Source organism: Benincasa hispida, chromosome 11 (assembly GCF_027475165.1).
Source record: "Benincasa hispida cultivar pf3 chromosome 11, pf3_genome.v1.1, whole genome shotgun sequence".
NCBI lineage: Eukaryota > Viridiplantae > Streptophyta > Magnoliopsida > Cucurbitales > Cucurbitaceae > Benincasa > Benincasa hispida.
In genome coordinates, this window is record NC_143488.1 from 31,779,626 (window position 1) to 31,788,979 (window position 9,354).

Here is a 9,354-nt window from a genome sequence, read left to right on the forward strand (position 1 = left end):
TTTTGAAGGAAAGGCCGAAGTATAGGTCTCCTAGGCCATAAACCAGCAAGGAGAGGCCAAAGCATGGGTCTTATGGTCGATAACAGATGTTAGAAGCTAGAGCGATGTATGTTCATTCTCAATTAGTGAATAATGATGTTTAATGATGTTTAAGATTTTTTTTATCAATGTTTATGTTTAAAGGAAGTTACTTGAGATGTCCATCAGTATATTTAAAGAGAACAACGTAGGGATCTCCCCTAGCCATAGTTTAATATGAACAGGTTGAAGTAGAAGTCTCATTTGGCCATGGTTTGGCGTTGGGAATTAGAGCAAAGAATGTTCATTCTTAACTAAGATTCAGGTTTCTAATACAATGGTTTTAAAGGTTTTATGTACACGTTTGCTTGGTATATTTTAGTTCCAGTGTTATGTTTTCAAGTTTTCAGTTTAAGCATGAGATTTATGTTTTTATTAAGTCACTCACTGGGCTTTTAGCTCATGTTTTCAAATGTTTTCCTTTCAGGTAACGATCAGTTCCCAAAAGACTTTTCTGCTGCTGCTCTGCCACTCAAAGGAACAGGTTGAAGGAAGCGTATTTGAAGACCTATATTAGTTAGTACACATGTGTCTGTCTAGAGACTAGTATTCTTGATGGGGCTCACTAAGTTGTAATATTCATGTATAAACAATGCTGTGAAACCCTATAATGTAAACGTGTTAAGTTCTGAGTTAATATGTATGTATTCAGGGTTTGAGCAAAATTTAACAGGTAAGATAGGTAGTAAGTGCCAACAAAAGGGTTGGTAACTGCTGCAGTCACCATTCCATCCAGGTTAGGAGGGTAATCTGGTGCGGGGTGTGACAAGTTGGTATTAGAGCAAAAACTTTTGGTAAGAGAGTGGAAAAGTTTATATATATAAGTCTGAGTCCTGAGTCCTTAGCATGTGTACTATCTAAGTAAAAGGAAGATGTCAAGTAAAAGTGGCAAGCAGAGCAGGCAGATAGACAACGGGAACTCTGACCTTACCTTTAGAAGTTTCGATACTCGAGGAAATCCAAATTTTAGTGAACAGAAAGGTAAAGACTCAGTAAATCAGGAAACTACTTTAGACGGGGAGTCGAGGATTCCGCAGACAGGAACAGATCCTCAGTCAGAGGACAGAATATTTAATAGGATCGCCAAGGGGTTGACAGAAAGTGTCAAATCAATTCTGGCAGATTCGGAAAGGAAGCAAGACGACCTTAGCGACAGGGCAGGTTTTACGAAGTGTCCTACCAGGAGGCAGAGGAGTCACCTAATGTTGTGAATGGTAAAGTAACTTTATGTACCAATATATTTATGAAATAATTTCTTATGGTGCTATACCTTTATTGTTATCTAGCATGTTGCACTGCTTGTAGGAAAGATTATGGAGAGCATATCCCTAAGTAGTTATTATTATGTTGTGGAGAGATTGTGATAGTATAAGAGTTTTACGGGCTCTGGGGTAGTTGTTGATAATTATAGTTATGAAGTGATTCCGTTAGGTTTCCTAGAATTGATGTCACTCTAGAGCATGGATGTCCTGAATAAATATTACAACCGTATGGATTGTTTTAAGAATAGATAGTGTTCGAGAGATTTGTTAGGCAAGAGACAGTATTTGTAGGAAGCAAAGGAATATTCTAGAAAGCTTAATAACAACAGTGAAAACTAGGAAGCTACTAAGTAAAAGATGTGAAGCCTATTTAGGCCATGTAACGGTTTTATAGGATGAGAAACTGAAACGTGAGGATGTACTAGTTGTACAAGAGTTCCTGGATGTTTTCCCTGAAAAGTTATCAGATTTACAACCTGACAGGAAAGTTGAGTTTACTATTGATTTAATTCCAGGTACAACATCTATTCTTTAGGTACCATTAAGGATGGTGCCAGAAGAAGTTAAGAAGTTGAAAGTTTAGTTACGGGAATTAATAAATAAGGGTTACATCAGATCCAGTGTGTCACCTTGGGAAGCGCCGATCTTCTATTAAGAAGAAAGATGGTACTCTCAGTTATGTATAGATTATAGGTAGTTGGACAAGGTGACAATCAGGAACAAGTACCCATTGCCTGGTATTGGTGATCTCTTTGATCAGTTAAAGGGAGCCACAATTTTCTCTAAAATAGATTTGAGATCCAGTTACCACCAGTTGAAGGTAGAGGCGGATGTTCCAAAAACTGCATTCAGGACGAGGTATGGACATTACGAGTTCCTAGTAATGGCATTTGGACTAACGAATGTCCTACAGTATTTATGGACTTGATGAATAGTATATTTTATCCCTACTCAGATCAGTTCATGATAATCTTCATTGATGACATATTGGTGTATTCAAGCAGTAGGGAAGATCACGGGAACATTTGAGGATAGTTTTCCAGACACTGCGAGAGAAGCAGTTGTATGCCACGTTCAGCAAATGTGATTTTTGGTTAGACCAAGTTGTATTTCTTAGTCATATGGTTCCAGCAGCAGGAGTGAATGACTCTAAATGCTTTAAATGTTTTAAGTAAATTGCTAAAGCTTATGAATGTTCAGCAATGCATGTTTACTGAAAGCTATTTATGACAACTATTCTCAAATAGTTACCAAGCAACGCATCTCGCATTAATGTTATATTTATACAATGCTTTTCAATGACCATGAGGATGTGTTAGTATAGAATGCTTTTGGGCAACTAAGTCATTGAGAAATAAGAATATGCAAGTTGAGTATGAGTGGCTCAATACTGAAGTACACGGAGAAGGTACTGAAGCTCAGTCTTAGAAATTGAATAGCTTGATACTAAAAGACATGGAGAAGGTATTTGAGTAGTAGTACCTAAGGTATGACGGTACTTAAACTAGAATCACATGATGAAAGAAAAGTTGTTATTGGTAGTGTCGAGATCACTCCACACTAACTATGGATTGACATTGAGGAATTGAGTAAAGATTCTCTCTCAACTAAGGATGCAAAATTTGACGGTTTCTTTCTCTTCTTTTTTGCATTTTTCTCTCATGGTTGGACGGTTGATCCTTATTTCTTAAGACATTCCAACTCAAATGTAAATATTATTCAGTAAAATATATTAATTCAAATAAGCTTAATTGGTACCGAAAAAAAAAAGGTAAAATAATGTATCTATGTGTAACAATATATGGAAATTTGAGATAAATTACAGACGCCACTACTAATCCAAATGGACCGAGTGCACGTATTTCTTTTTTACACGTTTAAAGAGAAATTCAAATTCCTCCCCCCACAAAGAAGAAGGGAAAAAAAACACAAAGAGGTAAAAAAAATTAAATGGGTAAAATATGTTTGCACCAAGCTATCGATCACGTGGTTCGCTAGCGCGATCTTGAACCGATAACCGAAAAACCCATTTAGCCACCGACTTCCTCTTCGTGTCGAGTTGGTTTGAAGGAGTAGTTTTTACAGTAACGGAATTAGTATTACAGGGAGAAGTTGCGGTGGAGTCAACCACAAAAGCCTTCAATCTCTGCATTGCGAGATCCAAAGTGGGTTCGGACATGTTGGCAAAACAAACTCGGAACCAACCGGGCTCGGAGCAATGGCATGACTGTCCGGGCGACACGTTCAAGCGCACCTCGAACACAATCTTCTTCCAAAGCTCCATTTCTGACTCAAACGTATTGGCTCCCAACAAATGCCTCATATCCACCCAACAAAACAACCCTGCATTCCCTTTATGGCACTTAATTCCCGCCTTTTCCAGCCCATTCACCAGCATTCTCTGCCTTTTTGCCAACCTCTTTTGATTCTCATTTATGTACTTCCTCCTAAACTTCTTGTCGGACAACATTACCGATAGAAGGTACTGCGTTTGCGACGAAACCAATCCGAAGCTCGACATCTTTGTCGCTGCAGCCACTACTACTTCGTCGTTCGAATATATGGCTCCAACTCGAAACCCAGGCAGGCCGAGATCTTTGGAGAGGCTGTAAACAATGTGAACTTGTTTTCGGATTTGGTGGTTATGTTTGTAGTTTTGGTTGAGGATTTCCATAGCGCTCACGAAGCCTGGATTTCTGAAAATTGTGCCAGAGTAAATCTCGTCGCTGATTAGATGGAGGTTCTTGGATGCAATGAATTGGAGTAGGAGGTTGAGTTCTTGAGTGCTGATTGTAGTTCCTAATGGGTTTGATGGGTTTGTGACGAGTACACCTTTGACATTGAGGTTAAGATTTTGGGCGTTTTGGTAAGCTTCTAACAGTGCTGCCTCTGTTATTTTGAAGCCATTGGAGCTGGAGCATTGGATGGGTACGATTTCTATCCCAGTTCTCCATTTCAAATCTCTATCAAATCTGTACATTAATTGCATAAAACCAAAACCAACATTAGGAGTTACCAAATTTAGATAAGATATTCGTTATTTTTTCATAACATGCAATAATACGTCCTTTTTTACATTTATTTTGAAAAAAAATTATAATGATTAATTGCAATCTAGAGAAAATTCCTCCCATTGTACCTAATTATGACAATTTTAATTGAATAATTAATTGGTTGCATAAAAATTTAGAAACGTACCCAGGATAGTAGGGAGTAGGTAGAAGAAAAGCGTCACCAAGTTCAGCCAAGCAAAACATAAGAGTCTCATTAGCTGACGTGGCACCAGCGGTGAGAACTATGTGGTTGGGATCGAACGTTACTTTGTTTGCTCTAATTTCCGACATGAACTCTGTCAATGCCTGAAAACATTATTACGAAACATTAAATTACATGTGATTCCAAAATTGATGTCATAAAACTTTGAAATATATATATATATATATATATATATATAATTAAAGAAAATAAATACGTACCTTTTTGAATGCAGGCAAGCCATTATAGTCTTGAAAAAGAGCAAGTTCTCTAAAAATAGACTTCCCATCTCTCTTAAAACTAGCTGCATCTGGATTCTCCACCAACCATTTCTCCACCACATCAAAACATAACTGCATGAAAATCAAAGCTTCATTCTCGTTAGCCATAATAAAAATATATATAGACAACAAAAAACAATATATTATTATTACTGACCTGATTTTCTGCTAGACCCATTTGAATAATCCCCTTAGGATTTGTAATCTCATCGTAAGGATTCTTCTCGTATTCTTCCCAGCCTGAGAAGTAAGACGAATCTTGGCCATGCGAGTTGCACGTGGCTTTTCTAGACAACAGCCCCATTTGATTTAGATATATATATATTTTTTATTTAAAAATGTTTGTGAGGGAAAGGCAAGAAATTGAGAATGAAAAAGTCAAATTTTAGAAGCAAGAGAATAAAGTGAATATGTGTTCGTTTAAAGAAGAGTAGTGTGTGAGCCTGAGGATGTGTACTGCAAACAGAACAAGAGATATTTATAGAGTTTTTGGGAAAGAATGACACGTGGAAAAAGCATATACGCTTTCTCATTCACCAAGGAAACACCTCAATACAACACATGTATTCTTTGTTTCTTGAGTCATACTTATTAATAGATTAAAGAAATAATATAACTCCACCACCCCACTTTGGCACTTTCTCTACCTAAATCTAAATTAAAATTTACCCTATCTATCATTCAACCGACACCCCCATGAGTTTCATTGATTTTAAGTATACATGGTCAAAGTGAATTAAAAAATAAATGTTCTTATAATAGAATTGAAGAAGTAAAAATGAAATTATGATAAGAAATTAGGAAGAGAGGAAATATATAAAAAATAAATAGGACCCGTACCGACATGAAATCTCGGCAAAGGTGATAGAAAAGGGAGAGAATGGTAGTGGGACAATGTGATGGGAGAATGGGAGGAAGCAGCATCGCGTTCATTTGTCGGTCATTCCTCACCATTCTAAAACCTCTCCATTAGCCATTGTTTCTTACTCAATATTGCTACCCTAGTTTATTTTGACTACAATATCACTTCCCAAATACACTACAAAATTATTTTTTTTTCTAAATACGTGGAACTTTAAAGATTTAATTTTTATATTTTTGTTTATGAACTTTAATATCTAATCATTTAGGTCATGTTTTCATTTAGGTTACTATTTCCACTTCTAAATTTTTTTCTTTATTAACTCCTTTTCATCAATGGTTTAAAAAACCAATCCAAATTTTGAGGATTAAAAAAAGTAGTTTTCAACAAGTTTTTTTTTTTTGGAATTTAGTTAAGAATTCAACAATTGTATTTAAGAAATATGCAAATCATTGTAAAAAATGTGGATGAAGTAGACTTAATTTTAAAAAACAAAAACAAAAAATCAAACAGTTATCGAACGGCGCCATAGAAGTTTTGTAATGATTTAGTGTGAAATATTGTGAATAGTTGATCAAATTCTTAAATTTATAGATTGGTAAACATATATGGAAATGTGTTAGGAAGAAATAAACTTATTAGAGACCTAATGTGTTATAAATTACAAAGACTACGTTGTATAGTAAAAATAGATACATACTTTTTTTATGAGATGTTTTTTATGGTAGAGATTAAATTATAGAACAACTAGAATTTCATATGTTTAAATTAGGAATTAAATTGTTATAAAATTGAAAGCTAAACGGTTACAAATTGAAATTCAATTTTCAAACTAAAAAATTCAATCATGTTTTTTAAAAGCACTTTTTTTTTTTAATCTCAATCACTATTTTGGTACTTGTATTTTGTGTTTCATTTCATTTTAGTTTTTTGTAATTTTAAAATTTCAATTTAGTTCATATATTTTCAATAAATTTTTAAAATATTTCAAGTTAGTTTATTGTACATTTTATATGTACAAATTTAACTTTATCAGCATTTCCTTATAAGTTTTGAAAATATTCGCATAGTGTCTTTTTTATTGTCATTATTTAATCAATTTTATTAGAAACTAACATTAAATAACTAAATTTAAGATTTATCAAATTCAAAGTACATGGACTAAATTAAAAATATAAGGCCTAACTTTAGACAATTAAAAGTATAGAAACTAAAATGCATCCATCCAAAATTTAGATACCAAAACTGTATTTTAACCTAATTTACTTAATACAAACAAAAAATATATCTCTCTTGTTTCAAAAAAAATTTAATACTACAAGAAGACTATATACTCTACTCTATTTAGTCACACTAGACAATTGTTTCATAAAAATTTAGTAGATTCTAGTATAATGTTTGTAAACCTCACTCCATTCTTAAAAATATTGTGATACAAAAAGTAAAAATTTAGGTAGTATGAAAAATCGTCCAATCTTCCTACTCTCAATATTAGTATTGAAAATATTTCCACTCCACTCTCTTCTTTTCTGGCTTCATTATTCTTTTTTCTCAAAAACTATAATGGTGAACACAAGAATTTAATACAAAGTATTATCTTTGATTGAAAATAAAACTATGTATAGTGGGAAACAGAGCTGTGTTTGTTTGGCCAAGGGTATCATCATTCACAGGCCTGAAGAGATGGGGGCATTTAATTTTATTTGGGTGCCTTTCAAGTTTCTACCCTATAAACCACACAGATAACCCCCCATATCAATGGGCCACACCAAATTTATTGTTCATTTCTTCTAATCATTCTCAAATATTCAACCAATTAATCAACCTAATGTTCTTCCGAGTCGAAAATTTAAATCTTCATATTTTTATATTTTTTGGATTAAAAAAGGTTTTATAACTATTTCTACCAGAGTATAATTCAATAGTTTAGATATATATTTATTTGTTTAAAGAGGTTCATACATTTTTTATGTTTGATGTGTGTACCTTTTATATTGCTATAATTATACGTATATTCTTTATTCATAACCTTTTATATTAAGTTTGGTAAAGTGCCTCTAGAGGGAGAAAAAACACTGGTTTATAAAAATGCAAATAAATATATATATACATACATAAATAAATCAGTCTAAGAAAATTATGACAGTTTAAAACTACACATATAAATAATTTATTTGATGTCAATTTTCGCATAACTCAATTAATTAGGGTATGTGTATACTCAATAAGATGTTAAATTGAAAATGTAATACTTATAATAATAATGAAAATGTAATACTTATAATGATAATGATGTGTTTGAAATAGAAACTTGTTAAAACTCTATACTAATATTTGTATTAATTTGAAATCTTGTAGTTTTATTAAGGATATCAATGTACACCCATTTTAGATTTTATTTGAAAAAAAAATATCATGCGAAACTTTATAATTGTTTCAATTAAATGTTTAAATCGTCATATTAATTTAGATTGTTTCAGATTATCTTTAAAAATCGTTCATGCATCAATTCGTATATGTTTATACTTCTTCAAATGTCAGCTTAGTTATTTACAACGAACAATTAAATTGATTTAAAGATGATTTTCAAAGATAATCCTAACTCAAAGTCCAAATTGTTTTGTTTATGAAAATTATGGATTTAATCAATAAAAATTATAAATTTAAAACATAATGGATAGTATAAACTGATACACTTACGAGAAGTTCAAAGTTTAAATCTATTTTCTTATACTTTTTTTAAAAAATAAAAATTCTAAATGTCACATCTTCATCTTTTTAATTCAATATATACGATGTTATTGAACAACAACTTCAATTGAAATATTATAACGCATTAGAACTAACTTATAAATTATAAACACATGAAATATATTTCAAAAACTAAACTATATTAGTTAGCCAAATAAATATTTGTTTCGATATCATTAAATGGAAGTAGTCACGAGGCCCTCTGCATGGGAGACAAAGCGGGGGTGCCCCCCAGCCCCCTACCCACCAAATTTTAATTACACAATATAATATACATTTTAGAGGAAGGAAAAACAACACAAAAAAAAAAAAAAAAAAATTCATGATGTCATTATATATTAAATCAAGCTTGCTGTTTGAAAAATAATTGTATAGTCACAGAGAGTACCATAATATTATTTATAAAACAAGTGTGAATATTAGTAGACCCACCTTATCTTTTAAAAAAAAAATATTTGGACGTATTTCAAGTTACATCTACGATTGTGTATTTTACTTAATTGTCTAATCATAATTTATCACATGATAAATTCTTTTTACTTTTGTTTTAAAATATTTTGTTTATTTTTTTATGCGTGAGATGAAAATAAGATACATAAAGATATGTGTATTTTAGATATATCTAAATATTGTCTTATTTTTAAAAGTATATTGATCTGACACTATAAGAAAATTTACACTCTACTAAAACATTAATATCATGTCTTTATGGGAAATGTCTTTAACCTGATTATACCAAAAATTCAAATTTCAATTTTCCTTCTACTATAAATCCCATGATAAACTGGAAAATAACTGAGTTGTTGATGGTGCTAATTACAAAATGTATCATTCCCTCAGATTTAATTTGAATGGCTTATACATC

The 9,354-nt window shown here is 32.2% G+C and overlaps 1 pseudogene across 1 annotated transcript; it reads right to left on the reverse strand.

Moving 5' to 3' along the window:
- Positions 1–3,149: 3,149 nt before the first annotated feature.
- On the reverse strand, positions 3,150–5,306 carry LOC120091810 (1-aminocyclopropane-1-carboxylate synthase 3-like; annotated as a pseudogene). Its single transcript, XR_016524645.1, has 4 exons — positions 5,034–5,306; positions 4,817–4,948; positions 4,539–4,699; positions 3,150–4,312 (listed from the first exon to the last, which is right to left on the reverse strand). The product of XR_016524645.1 is annotated as a 1-aminocyclopropane-1-carboxylate synthase 3-like (transcript).
- Between the last annotated feature and the right edge of the window lie 4,048 nt (positions 5,307–9,354).